Source organism: Rhinichthys klamathensis, unplaced genomic scaffold (genome assembly GCF_029890125.1).
Source record: "Rhinichthys klamathensis goyatoka isolate OS25496 unplaced genomic scaffold, OSU_Roscu_1.1 h1tg000240l_1, whole genome shotgun sequence".
Classification (NCBI taxonomy): Eukaryota; Metazoa; Chordata; class Actinopteri; order Cypriniformes; family Leuciscidae; genus Rhinichthys; species Rhinichthys klamathensis.
This window is the reverse complement of record NW_026606762.1, coordinates 235001-250120: the sequence shown is the minus strand read 5'-3', so window position 1 is coordinate 250120 and position 15120 is coordinate 235001. Positions and strand designations below refer to the sequence as shown.

The window sequence follows — 15120 nt, the reverse complement described above, 5'->3', positions numbered from 1 at the left end:
GGGTCCAGAGAAAGGTTATTATAGTTTAGCATTTTCATATTAAATTTTTATTAGTTTCATAATTGATTTTGTTAGTTTTAGTTTTTATGTTGTGAACACATGTCTATTTTGTTTTTAGTAATTAAAGTTTAGCAGAATTAACAGAACACTTCCAGTGTCCAGACCAAAGCAAGACATTTTAAAGATCCCCCTGTAAGTGAGGTCTGGCTTTATCTCCTTCAGTCTAGTGATACCCAGCACTGGTGCTTGGCCTCTATTTTCATTTAAGCTTAGTGATGCAAATGTAGTGACACAAACTTAAAACGGATATGTAATAGAAAAAAGTATGCAAATAAATGCCAAAATGAATCAGTCAAGAATTTCTACTCCATAAATCTACACAAGCTGTGCTCCGATTGAGGGTCTCTGTTCAGTCCTCACTTCACTGGACAATTCGCTCATTCGGAAAACCATACAAAGTCAACACTGATGGCACTTGAATAACATAAATAATATACATGAGTAAATAATACATCAATGTGTATATGAGTATAAATTATCATATTTGAAAGTGCTAGACTGAGTGATAAATGCACATTGTGATATTTAATGTGAAAATAAGAGTAATTTGGTTATATTAGATGTGCCTTTTATCTTATTTAACCATAATTATGATATTGTAACTGTTGTGTCTTGCTCACTTTATACCCACGAACATCTGCGCATAAATCATAATTGGGACTAATGAAACTTAATAATGGCAAAGCCTCAACATCTTTTCACCGTTTATTTTAGTCACACTTCTTACAGTACTGTATGTTGTGATGCTCATGACATCCCTCTCAACACCCAGATGAACATAAAATGATGTATCGATCGTCCCTTATTCCTGGTTAGGACGTCCGCAGTGCACTTTAAACTGCTTTGCGCCGCTCCCTCAGCTAACCTCACGTGCCTGATGCGGCATCTATAGATATTTTCCTAAACTTCCACACAGATCATAATTTTTCCGCCATGGGATGAGAGCTTAATGATTACGAAAACGATTATTTCTTTTTGATAATTATTATTTTATTTCAGTTCGTTTTTCAATAACTGTTGTTAGTTTTCACCTTGGCATTTATTGGTGGCATTTGTGGAAAGGGCATGCAATCTCCTGTTCCTGACAACCCTCTGACAATGAACATCTCCCTGCGTCCCTTTCACTCAGGGTCAAGCTGACCTGGACGAAATGCTTGTCTTATCACCTGTTTTTACCCTCTACACAAGAAAAATGTAGTGTTTTAAGTAATCCTTGTTTGTACTGGCCATAATTGATTGGGTAATCCTGGTTTAACATGCACTAAAGCCAGTGCTTAAGAATCTATTAGGAAAGCCAACAGCTTAAAGAGGCAGATCTTCCTCTTTTGCTCTCAGGTTGGCTTAATGTACCCACAAGCATACACACAAGGCACAGCTACGCCCCTGGTCGCCTTCACCTTCTCCGCTATTCAGTCTCAAGGCAAGGCTCCATCCCATTTGTTCGTGTAAGCTTGTGTTTGTGTGTCACTGTGCTAATCTACAAGGGCTAAGACAATGGAAGGATCTGGCCGGGTGCCATGGCTTGAAAATTCCCCTGTAAGTGAGGTCTGGCTCCATCTCCTTTAGTCTAGTGATACCCAGCACTGGTGGAGATCCAACTGCTTGGCCTCTATGGACACCCCACCAAAAAGTCCCCGTCAACTCGACATGACACACGCCACACTGGGCAGTCATCACTGAGACAGCCTGTCATAAATCTCCCTGCATCAGCATACAGACAAAGAAAGAACGAGAAGGAACGCTTGTAGTGAGGGAGACACCCGTAGATGTGAATAAGGTTGTATGTTTTAGCTGTGAACTCTGAGAATGGGCAAGTCAAGCAGCGCTCACAGAGCTGAAAGCAGGAAGCAAGTACTGTGCTTCTTTCACAAGGGGAATCCTAGGACTTGACTCAACCAAGGACCCAAGCATCTTCAGCCAATCAAGGACAAGGATATGGTACACAATTGTGCCATCTCTTCCCTCTTCACATACACACACACAAAGCATAATCCCCCAAAGACCTCTGCCCTAATGGGCCCCACTACTGTAATTACAAGGCATATATTTGGGATCAGGCACTTAAGTAGCCAGCTAAAAGTGGACCCGAAAACAAAAAGCTCTGTAATTATCGTCTGCCTTCTCTCTCTTTCTCTCGATGTCTTTCTCTTTGACTTGGGTTACCTGTCATTCCAGCTATTTTTTTGTCAGGAGCTTGTTGTTTCTCCTAGATTTTCTCCCTAATCCATGTCTGGAAGGAGCACTGGCAGTGCTGGCAGAGTGCCGGAGCTGGTGAATGAGATGCACATTTCAGCCCGCGGGGGCTCCGTGACGACACAACACATAAAGATAGCAGAAACTTGAGTCCACATTCGCAGCTCTGCTAGCATATGAATGCATTTTTTTAACGAAGGGAGAGAGGCAAAGGGGGGTCATTTTGCACTCCACAAAAGCTCTATTGTGCCAGAGAAACTTTATATACATATTAGAAACTTGAAACCCCATAGAATTCTCTGAGCAGGATTCTTGTAACTGTGAACAAGATAACATTACCTACCATTCTTTCCCCTTGCTCTCTCCGCACACACAAAAAGAAGAGAAAAATTCTTTAATCCTGTTTTTCTGCAGGGCTCTTAGACTTCATGATGGAGCCTTCTTTTTTTCCAGCAGGGTCATCTAACATCTACGATAAGAGCTCCATGGTCTCCAGGCGTTGTTTTGCCCTTTAAGGTAACACATTCCCTAGGTCAGGTGTAGTGCTGCTGTTGCATGACGTCCACAACGATTTGCTTTGAACATTCTCTTATCCTTTTTGTTCAGTGTTCCACCATTGAAATGTTCCCTCAGTGGAGTGTCCCTTCTTCTTCTGCTCTTTCCGGCAATAACCTCTTGAGGAATCCAAATTATTCAGAGACACGTCCCCTGCATACTCCCACACATTTAAAACTCATGTGTAAGGTGTACATACGTGCATTAAAAAAGACGTTTGCTCATACTCGCGTACATACCAACTTCTTTCCGTTCTGGCACAAGTTCATTCTTGTTACAACAGTTGTAGGGCTCCTTATCTTCCGCTTGAGGAAAGTTAAATAACCACATTCACAGAACAAATAATCAAGCCATCTCTAAACAATCGTGGGTGGGGGTTGGGGTTAGGTGGGAGTTGTTCAGATCCGAGCACCAGTGTGGCTGAGGAAGACTTAGGAGGTGAGATTGAGGTAGGTATGGAGGGCAGCTGGGGCAGGTGTGTGTTTTAGCACACGTGTATGGGGAGAATGGGGAGGTGCTGGGCGAATGGCAGCAGACGCCACAGCGGTGACATCACTCACAGACCTGTAATTAAAGCACAGCTCTCCACACAAAAGCTGAAGAAAGGTATCGACAGGGGAAGGATGGCCATTTTCATAATGACAGCTTAACCCTGGCAGCCAGCGAATAAAAAGGCTCACAAACGGCCCCTATAGCTTCTAATTACTGTTGTACTACTGTGCAAACAAAAACATCCACATGACCACGCTAATAATCAAATCTACAAATATACACGCACGTTCAGTATGTGTGTAGCATTAAACAGTTCAGGGTTAATGAAATAGTTCAACTCAATGGACATAATGACCTTGATAGCTTTCTCAAAAAGGTATAGTTTAGAAAAGTCCATTAAGGTTTCAAATACAAAATAAAGCAGTTTGTTTATCTTCTCTATCCTTTATGACAGTTGAGGAGAAATCTGTATCTGTAGGTCTTTGTTTGAGCACACAAGGGAAGCAGTATTCCTTAGCACACGACAATTAGACCGTCTTAGCCGTAGTTCAAACTTCCGCTGTTTTCACATCAATTCTAAATTCCTACTTTTCTTGTCACTTCAAATTAAGAGGCAGTGAAAGTAAACGGTGGCGAGAGATGCAGAATCGAAGTGGAAATGCAGGATTGTAACTAAAGTTTCCTGCATGGGCACCACTGCTCACCATATCTGAACACTAAGACGCAGCTATGAACTAAATTCATTTATTAAACTGTTATTCTTATGGAAATGGGGTGAAAAGAAGGTTGTAGCTAAGTAAGGCCTCTTTAGCAACTCAATCTGGCCTGCTCTTTTATGCTGTCTCAGTGGGTTTCTGAATGGTTGACAGGGACCTGAGGGAAAGCAGGCACTGCTCTAGTCTACTGGGGCTCCTCAACTCTGGGACGGAGTAATGATTGAACAAGACAAGCTGTGGTGAGTGAATTAATAAACTCATCTATTATGTAGAGTTCAGCGAGATGAGGTTGAGAAATGGGGAGGTTTATTTTTAAAAACAGCCAGGAATACTGGCATCAAGCACATGAGTCACTAATGAATCAGTGCTGAGCGGCCAGATTGCTATGTTCAGTTGTGTTCATCTTAACTTTTTCCAACAGCCCCATTCCGTGACAAAATGTCCTCAGATTTACCAGAGCTGACCGAAAATGCACTTAACTATCTATTTGTTAGCACGAGAGAATGTCTGGCAGAACAAACTCATACCTTCACCACGCAGCATTTCTGTGAAGAACGACTGACTTATGAGGGTTAGAAGTGAGCAAGAGATGAAGCCTGGAGAGTGATTCCAGACATGACCCCTACTCTCTGAACCCTGATGTGGGAAGATCACATCCTAAAAAGACTGAGGCCAACTAAGAGAGAAGAATGTCTTTGTGTGAGTCCCTCGCCCTCTTTTTGTCCCTCTCTGTCTCTTTAAGTCTCTAACATGCCCACAGAATCACAGGAGCAAATAAGGGCCTTAAGTATGTTTTAATAGACAGAGTTCTTTTTAAGCTGCTATGTTTGAAGTCTGAAACAGCTGAAGTGTTCCAAGTCTTGTATAAAAGGTCTATCTCACTTTGGGAGAGGGAGACATAAGGAGCGGAAGAGAAATAGAGTAGCTGAAAAAGTTTGCAGAGTTGAACTGGCAACCTGCCTACTAGCCTGTTATTGCCCTAAGGACTAGGTTTTGCTGCCAAAGGTAGCCACACCTGAACAGATCCAAAACAGTATTAAAGGGATGACAGTGAGGGCACGGGAAGTCTGTGTATGTCTGTGATAAGCTCCAAAGAAGCAGCTGACTCATTTTTTTAACTACTTTATCCTGGTACAACTCACCACCACTCATCACCTTTCTCATGGCTTTTCTCTTTCTTCCTCTTCACAGATTTTTTATATGAAAGTCTGTTCTGCCTCACCTAAAAGCAAAAACTATAAATGCACTCAAATTCTGGCAAATAACAATAGTTGATAACATTTTGTATCCTAAAGTATGATTCGTGTAACTGCTGATGGCGAATCATCCAGTTTCAATCATGGATGAATGTATCAGAGCAAGACACATATTTATTGTTTTTTTTACTTAATCACATTCTTTATTTGTGACCTGCTGCCACTTTTATTGACACACTAGTGTAGAGGTGATTAAAAACAACAGGAATAGGAACAAGAAATGTCATAATCCACATTCAAATTTGTATTACCCACTTGAGCAACATGGCTCAAAGTGTCAAGACACATACTGACTTCTAAGTCACAGCTCTGACCTTATCTATACTTAAGCGAGCGTATAGTAGGCCTTATCTACTAGTACGTAATGGTGTAGGCTACCATTTAGTTTCAGTCACAGATATATGTATCAGAAAAATACACACATTTCTTCCCTTCACAGTCTGACAGATGATTGCAATGTATGCCACCCACCACAAGGCCAAGGACATAAACCTCCTTCTGTTTCAGAGTGGTTTTACGCTGGAAACCCCCCAAAGCATCTAACAGTCACACACACAAAGCACTCAAAGAAAGGGAGACATGAGAAGTGTAATCTTTCTTTAAAAAATAGGGAGATGTGGGTACACTGTATTTTGTAATATATAATAAAAACAGCTTTATGAGACTAGAATACCGTGGCAACCAATTAGTGGGTCAGCGTGCCCGGTTCATAGCCCCTACCAGTGTCCCTCACGCATACCCAGCCATGTTACAACGAACCTGCTCGGGTTCACATGCACATCAAACGTGATTAGCTCTCCGCAGCGGGATTCCCATGAATCCTCATTCTCTCTCATCTGCCACTGACCTCTTCAGCGCACCAGGCTTCAACCCCACCGCAGTGGTGTCCCCCTTCAGCCCGGCCCTACCCAGGACCATGGGTCTCTCCTCCGCTTGTGGAAGTAATACCAGATTACAGAGCAACTGTTGTCAAATGTTTATATAATGTGTTTTTTCAAGTCCTTTTCCCCCCTCTCCTTGTTTGGACAGCTGTCCTTTAACAGCGGGACATCTTCAGATGCTGCTCTAGCATGACTCTTCTGCTTTTTTTTTGCGGAATTAACGTCTCATTTCAACTTAATAAACATGAAATACATTTCCAATTTGGCAACAGGAAGGCGCCCGGGTTACCGAGGGCGATTCGTGTGTGGTATGTTTGAGAGGCCATTCGTGCGGGCACAGGATTTTGCTTTGTTTTATATTGAGCATGTATGTGTGTGCCTGCTTTAATGTAAAGATTTCTACATCACAACACCCGATGCGTGGCTGATAAGGGCAGCTGTGCATGCATGTATGCGTGTGTGTGTGTGTTTTCTTTGTGGACCTGCATGAGTTAAACATTTGCTCTGTGACTCAGGTATACCAAACATGTCCCAACAGGCCACCAACAGCCCAGCATGGAACACAACGCTCCGCTCAACCCACAAAGAAAAAGAGAGAGAGCGAGAGAGAGAGAGAAGTTTAAAGAAAACAAAAGCGGACGGAAAGAAGAGGAGGAAAAAATGCAGATCACAGAGAAAGCTCCTTTTGTTTGTTGAATCAAAGTAGATCAGCTTAAATGAAATATCCACCAAAACAGGCATTCATGGTGGGGCACAGGCAGTGGGGTAGGAGAGGAGAGAGGTGTTTGCGACCCAGGGGCGGAGGGGGTGAGGGGCAGGGTGTGACTGCCAGATGAAAATCAGCCTGGGCTGGGTCACCTCCACACTGCGAGCCGCTGAGCATGTTTTGTAGCAGCTAACCCAGATCCAGATGCTCTCTGTCAACACAGCGATTCCACAGAGGAAACATGGCTTTACAGCTCAAGGGACAAACCACTGCATCACGATCACCCAGCCACCACCCGACATGCATTTTATTGCTCAAATGCTCGGGAGACCTCAGTATCAACTTTGTCTCTGATTCTATTGCTAAAATTCTTTAGGACACAAATGAGACGATTTCTGTCATTAAGTAAGGGTATAAAGCTATACAAATTAATGTGGATAGCATAGCTCAGATATACATACGCATACATGGGCCATAGCATTGAACTCAACTCAAGTGTGTTCCCTTCTGGAATACTTAATACATAGTAGTGATTAAAAATGAAGGTAGAGATGGGGTTGTGAAAGGGATGCAAAGCGAGGTATCATCACAGTGAAGTAAGCACTTGTTTTAAGATTGACAAGATTACCTAGATGAACTAGCTTCTCCCAAACTTTGGGTATAGTACTCTTCAGCTCCATTGAACACAATTTTAACCATGTTTAAATCCACTGATTTCCGCTCAAAAACTGCACAGTAAACGAGAAAATTCAGTCTGGAAAGCTTAGAGCTTAGAGGAAATGTTACATTACCATTACAGTAGCGTGAAACTCTCTAAATTGGGAAGGTCAATCTCCTCGAGCGTGCTCTTAATCTGTTCTTCCACAGCTATTGATCAGCGAAATACACAGAAGCTAGGTTATACTGCTAATGTATACTTCATAAGTCCACTTAAAACCACACTAAACAAGACGAGGAAACAAATGACAGAGAAAGAGAGAGAGCCAAAGTCTGTCTACCTCAGCTGGGGCCTTCTCTCCCCCTTCCTGTCAGGAGGTAAATAGCTATTGGCTGCTCAATAAGTGGCTTCGGTTCACAGAGTGAGGGGTCTTTTTCCCTCTGCTCTCCACTACCTTGACAAGCAGGTATTGACAGAGCAGTTACACACTAACCCATTGGGGGAAATCCTCTACAATGTGCCCGGGGCAGCTGATAAATGGAACTCATACGCTACCTGAGAGTATAAGCGCCTATATGCACACAAACACACACGCGCTTTCTCTCACACACACTAACACAGAGGCATGGTCACACAGAACGAGGCCTGACACTGAAAACTTGACAAAGCAAAGGAGTCTGATGATAATAACAGGAAGTGAGTCAAAAAGAAAGACGTACAAGGGCGAAAAAATGGTCAGTAAAGATGTGAAGGTCATTGACGTTTCCTTGGATACAGATGTTTGTCTCTCTCTATGCCAAAATCATTTTGCTCGGCTTCAAGAGGCACAAGATTACAGGATGGGAAATTATAGTACACAAACGTACGCTCGATAGATGTGGCCATGATCAAAATACTTGATTAAAAAAAATGAAAGCATTCAATAGCCAATTAAGGCCTGTGGAAACAGCTCGCTGAGTCCAAACACAGCACGGTATTGACACAGAAGAAAAAAACGAACAAAAAAGGCGGAGAGGCAAATGTGAGAAAGATTATTGTAGTGCTAAAGCATCTGAGTAGCATCGATATGGACAGCCCACCACCAAAGCAGTTCAGCAAATGATAGACAGGTGACACGGTGAAGAGAAGAGAGGGGCAGTCGAGGGGTAACAGAGAGAAAGCAGAAAGCCCCTCGTAGCGCGGTCTCCTCTCTCCGTAAGCTTGTGGGCTGATAAATAGCCGGGGGTAAGGCACTGGCTATCACTTTGTGATATGATGTCAGTAACCTTCATTGATCCACGTGCAGGCAGGCAGGCCTTATCACAGACTCTCTCTCTCTGTGATATACTGAGATCTGGGCCCCAGTGCTTTTTAATACACTGCACTTTGGGTGAGGATGTTACAGGCTAACCTCATGGCACCTTGGGCAATCTTTTACAGCTGGACTATGACAGCCGAGAAGGCTGGAAAAAGAAAATGGTGTCGCTTTACTAGTGGTCTTACAATTAAAATATTAAATTTTTAGTGGTGCATGTGAGGATATATATCTAAGATAAAAAAAACCTGAATCTTAGTATTAAACTTCAATCTGAACCTTAATTGTATTGAATGTGCACTTGTAGTGTATTTCAAATCTGAAATGTATATGTTTTACAAAACTGACCTTGATATAATATTAATTAAATAAAGCCAACTAATGTGTACTCAGAGTACACTTTCATGACTGTTTTAACACCCTTAAGTACACTTTTGTAATGTCAAATTAAAAGTTTTACTTTAAAAGTACATTTTAAACTTAATCTTTTGTCATGCTGTAAAGATGTACACTTTGTTGTTTATTAACATTCTTAATGTGAAGTCCTTGATTATAATTTTACTGTATTGTTAAAATTGTATTATTGTTAAACTGTTATTCGATATTACATTTAAAGTTAATATATTTTAAATATCCTAAATTGCGACTTCAGCAGCATACACTTTAATCACATTAGACAATAGAAATAATTATGAAATTACATATAAAGATGTGCTTAAGTCCTACTTAAATGGGTCAAAAAAGCACTCTAAAGTTCAGCTAATTGCATTTAAAATAAATTTAAACATAAAACAGTTAAGTATTTATTTTATAGCATATTATTTTTATACAAATTACTCTTTTCAAAAGTATGCTTAAGTGTACGTAGAGTAATACGTCCCTCACATTTGTGCTAAATACAAAATGATACATCTTATCAAAATACAATTTCAGATTTACAAGTACAATAGCAATGCACTAAAACCAACGCCAAAGTTAGTAATAACCACACAAAACAACCCCCCGAAACACCTTAGCATTTAGGCAGAGTTTAGCATACACTAGTTAATTTTATTATTGCTCTTTTGTTACATCCTTTAATAGGTACAGTAATAGAGAACACAGGGAATTATATAAAAGAAGAGGAAACACCATACAACATTAGCATTTAAGCTAATTGCTAGGATAGCTAATTGCTAGGGTTCTGGCTAGCCCCCTTTTTTATTTTAAAAAGTGCAATGTTTAATATGCTTTAAACACAATTTCAAATAGAAAGAGGTCATCAGAGTCCAAGAATTATGAGGTAAAGTGTTTTTGAGTAGGCCATGTATGACGAAAAGCAGCAGGCCTGAGCTGAATGTTTTTCCACCACTAAGTTTGGTGGACGAAAGAAACACTCAGACACACACTTCCAGAAAAATCAAGGTGCTGACTGGAACTTCCCTCACTCAGATTTACCCATACACCTGACCTGAGTGAAAACAGACAGACACACACACACTCCCATTTGCTTCTTATCCTTTGGAAGTAACAATCAGTTCACTACCACCATATGACCTATATGTTTAACTTCACAACACAGGCTTCCACATGGGTCCACACATCTAGAGAAAAAGTGAAAATGTATGCATGACCTCAGGAGGAACTAAATTAGCAATTTATCAGTAAATCTTAAATATAGTCGATTAAGCCTATCAGTCCCTGCCAGTTACACAGGTGTCTACTAACACAAACACTTATTCTGATGTAGTCTATGTGGGCAGAGCGTTGCGGAAGACAAAAGTGTCTGAAGGAATAGCAGCAGTATTATCCTATGTATTGATTTTAGCTGTTGGGTATTACAGAGGGAAAGAGTGGTTTTATCAGGCTAAGATCCCCCTACACTTTTTCCTAACTAAACCAGTCTTTCCACAGCTTATCTGGCCAAAGAGGCTATTACTTACACCTTCAATACACCCTTCACCTGGGAGGACAGAAGTTAACATGACCTTTTGGTGAGGCTACTTGCCTCATCACGAGTGACGTCATGGATGACCCTGCTGAAAATACCAGCATAGTCACCAGAACATTCTATGTTTTGCATGCTGGTTCCCATTGTGGGATGCTGGTGTCCCCACCAGTCCTTTTAACTAACCCAACAAATCAAAACTTCTTTGTTTAAACTCTTGGTTTCTTCTGACCAGCTTCAACAGCTCAGTTTAGCTGGTCCACTAACCAACCCATCACCAAATCTTATTTTACACAATAATATTACATTTCAATCTAAATACACATTAGACTGGATTATGTATTATATTTATTACATTTGTATTTTATTTGACACAAATCAATCTAAATATTAAAAATAAAGAATTTGAACTGTGACAATGGTGTTTTGACTTTTTTTTTAAGTAAAATGTACAAGCATCTCCAGATCGAGCTGCTCTCCAGGGCTTCCTAAAGTTCACCTATAGATTAAGTATGATGATCTAGCAATTAGGCTTCTTCCTCTTCCTCCTTCTGTCTTTCTATCTGCTCTGAATATGAGCAGCAGAATGGAGAGATAATGAGAGCAGTATAATCCCACAGAGGAGTCTAGTACATCCTCTAATCACAGACTAAATGTTGGTTTTAATTACAGAGAATGGAAGATATCCGAAGAGCACAATGCCACTGACGTTTAAAAAAACGGTAAACGCCAATTATCGTACAGAATCTGTGGTTATTCTATTGGCACATCATGCCTACGCCAAGATATGAGCATCACAAGGAACGCTTTTATTCCAATGTGTTCTCATTTCCCAATATTAATAATGGAGACAGGTTGGGACAGAGAAAACCTCCGCTTCGCAATTACTGTAAAAATCCATAATCTAATCAATGTGCAATTCAAAGGGATTGTCTTAATACATAAAAAAAACATGGCTTGTGCTGAATATCTACACAATGATAGGCTGCATAAATGCTATTCTGAAAATGACCAATGAGGGGATTGCGGCTATTGAGGAAACGAGGCAAAAGTTTAACGATTTACATATTTCATCACAAGGCGAGGCGAGAGTGTGAAAATGCGGGGAAGAGGATTACAAAACAAGTCAATCCATTAAAGAAATACAAGCAATCTTTTTAGAGCCAATCCCGATTTCTCAAGACTTTGACAACGTAATCCACTATGTCAAATACCCTAAGCACACTCAATGGGCTGGGAAAGAAAGCGTGCAAAGATTTTCTGAGTGAGTGTAGACTAAACCAAGGCAGAGGGGAGTGCGTTCTGATAGCCGGAACTGGCACGCTCTCTTAGGGCACTGCTGGCCGCCTCGCCTGACTCCGAGCCCACCTTGTAATTTGCTAGGGGCGGATATAAATCTCATCTCAGAGACCTGATTAAGTTTTTAATTTACACTCCAATCAATAACCCAAGTCTATTGGCAATATGTCTGAAACTCTATTTACCAAAGGATTCGCTGCTATCAATTGATCAAGGACCTCGCAGCCATAAATTATAGACATATGTTTGTGTGTCAATGTGTGTGTGTGGCGGAATGTGTCCGTGCCGGGGGAATTTTTTCGTTGAAAAGTGAAACGATGGGAAAGTTTAAGCTGGAGGCAGCACAAAGTTGCCCCCAACAGAGCTGATCGTCTTACATCTACACACCCTCAAAATCACAAAGAGCTCGGGCTCTATCTTTTAACAGCAGCGGCTGGGGGTAGGGTGTGTGCGTTTGGCCACATGTGCAAAGATTTGTACAGTGTTCTATCACGTTTGTTACACCAATCCAAGCATTCAAATGGCCAAATTAACACATCACTATTACACAATGCTATTCGAGAAAAACACACTCCACCACCAACTCTGGCCTGATCCCTCCCACTTCCGGTTCCTTTCTGCATGAGAGCTATTATCTGTTTACAATCCTGTGCTTTCCAAACGGAACTCTTCAGGATGAATCCGCTCTCGTTGCCCGTATGCCGAATTCCTGAGCTCAGTTCGTCTGTCTGGCTGAGAGTCAGAGCAACAAGGGAAACAGAGGCAGGGATTGTTCAGGCATCGGTTTGCACCACCATGACATCCAGGAAACGTCCCAATGGCTATTTTAAGCTATTTTGATATTTGTTTAGAACTTCACAGCCTGTGTGCGGTAGAAAAGTCTGGAATAGAGAGAGATTGTGCTCAGGAAATGTGAAGAAGAGATCACAAAATGTAAAAAAGCGAAGGTACCTTTTTTCATAACAGAGGTGAAGGAGTGTGTGTGAACAACGTGTGTTCTGTGATATTTCTCCAGTGTGGTGGGTAGGGTGCCGGTGGGACTCTCTCACTCTGTTTCCCAAGAAAAGAGCGGAAAGAGGGCAAGTCCTTATCGGCATGGAGAAAGTGTCGTCATAGCATTTCTGCTCTGACCCTGCTGACTCGACGATTCCTTAACATGAGATCATTCTGGACAGCTGACCTCAATATCAGTGTGCTGCGCTCTGCCAGCCCGCTGCACATCCACAAGAGCTTCTCCTCTGTATAACAGCAGATAGTGACCACACTTCAGCCCAGCCCCCGTCAGCCCAGACACACATTTGAAAGACTCCCTTTAAGCTCTGAGTAGGTATAAACTAGAGCTACAATACAATCATAAATTGGAAATGTTAAAGGTTCTCTATCGCCATACTCATTCAGCAATTTCTATGCTAGGCTGATGCTATCAAAGCATTGTGTTACCAATTAGCAAGTTAGCATTTACTGAATTAACTAGTTAAGGCTAGCCAAGTTTCCACTACAAAAAATATTGAAATTGAGATTACATGATCATTTTAGGTTAAATGTATGAATTAGTTTACTCAAATATTTCACGTTACAGGAGTACAAAGGAGTGTAAAGCTACACTGTGGAATATTTTAAGTTGATTGTTAGCAAAAAACACTTTGTTCTTTCAAAATTATATGTTCTCATTAATGTGTAATCACTTCAACCAACTAATTAAGTATTCTCGTAAGTGTATAATCTGCCATTTAGAATACATACGAGCGAGTCGCTCGAATGGCGGAAGCCATGTTGCGCATCCATCTTGAAAATACATTAGACAAAGAGGGACATACCTGGAAATTCAAGCTTCGCCTTTCGCGTTTTTACACTCAGTGGCACCGTGACGAATGCGAGCGGGAGATTACTCGCGACTGCCAGCAGATTTGAAAAAATACGGCCACCGTAGGAGTTAAAATGCCCCCTTAGAAAGTAATATTCAGTTGGTAGTCAAATACAATTTCCCCGCTAGATGGGAGAAAATCCTACACAGTGTAGCTTTAACTTGAAAAATTTGATGCTACTGATTACCTCAATCTTTTTTGAGTTTTGCCAACTTATTCAGGTGTACAGTGTACACATTTGAGAAGTATAGTAATTAGTTTAAAAGTAGGTCGTCTGGATGTTCCTTGATTTTAATACATTTGCATACTAGGTAAAGTATGCATACTTCAGAATATACAGCAGTAAAGTAATAGAATAATATGGTTACGGTATTATGCCATTTTGAATAAACCCAAAGAATCTTTTTCCACTCTCTCATTTTCTTCCTTCCTTCGTATATTTCGAGAGTGAAATAAATAAATGAAAGGAAACACATGCTGGGTTGTATTAAACAGATGCCACATACGACATTCATCCTCACACTGGCTGGTGTGTACATTTCAAACTATACACACGACAGGCAACAGAAGACACGCACACCTACCAAACGTTTCTGACGGTGAGTGACCGGAAATGGAGGGAGCGAGTAGAATTAGGCACTGATAAATGATTTGGGGAGGAATTTTAAGTGCTATTTTGTCATGAGGTGATCCTCACTCTGGTGGACTCTAGCATAAACATGTGTCAGGACTGCATGTAATTACAGAAGAAAAACTTCCTCTTGTACTATGTGCATGAAAAAAAAACTCACAGACTGAAGTATCTGCGTGTGTTTTATAGCCCCCAAACCTGCTACACATACTTTAAAGATGAACAAACACAAAACACACATTTTGGCACCTACTGCCATACAATCCTGTTAACCAAGTGTTAATAAACTGGTAACATGTAATCAGAGCTGTCACATGAATGGCATGCAATGTGAAGAATGGACAAAATCTGGTTTCCAGAATATTCAGGACACGAGTGTGTGCTTGAGTAAACAAGGAACGATTTATGCTCTGAAAATTGTGTAACACTTCCACAAAATGCCTGTCAAAGATCTCCAATCGTGTACGCAACAATCCCAAAGTCCCTGATGATGTCCAGATTTGTTTTGATAGAGTCAGTCACTGTAGTTTCTAAAAAAAGAGGACCATACTGGGGCTCATTTTCCACACTAACCCTCATGTTTCTCA

General features: G+C 41.1%; 1 protein-coding gene across 5 annotated transcripts in view; it reads right to left on the bottom strand.

The window, feature by feature from the left end:
* zfhx3b (zinc finger homeobox 3b) overlaps window positions 1-15120 on the bottom strand; it is a 243566-nt gene that overhangs the window by 116592 nt on the left and 111854 nt on the right. Inside the window, exon 1 of one of the 5 annotated variants that reach the window (XM_056265744.1) lies at window positions 2597-2866. The exons of the other annotated variants lie outside the window; for them this stretch is intronic. The gene's annotated coding sequence lies outside the window, so the exon portion shown is untranslated. Of the gene's footprint in view, window positions 1-2596; window positions 2867-15120 lie in introns of those variants that run through there. 5 annotated transcript variants of the gene reach the window in all.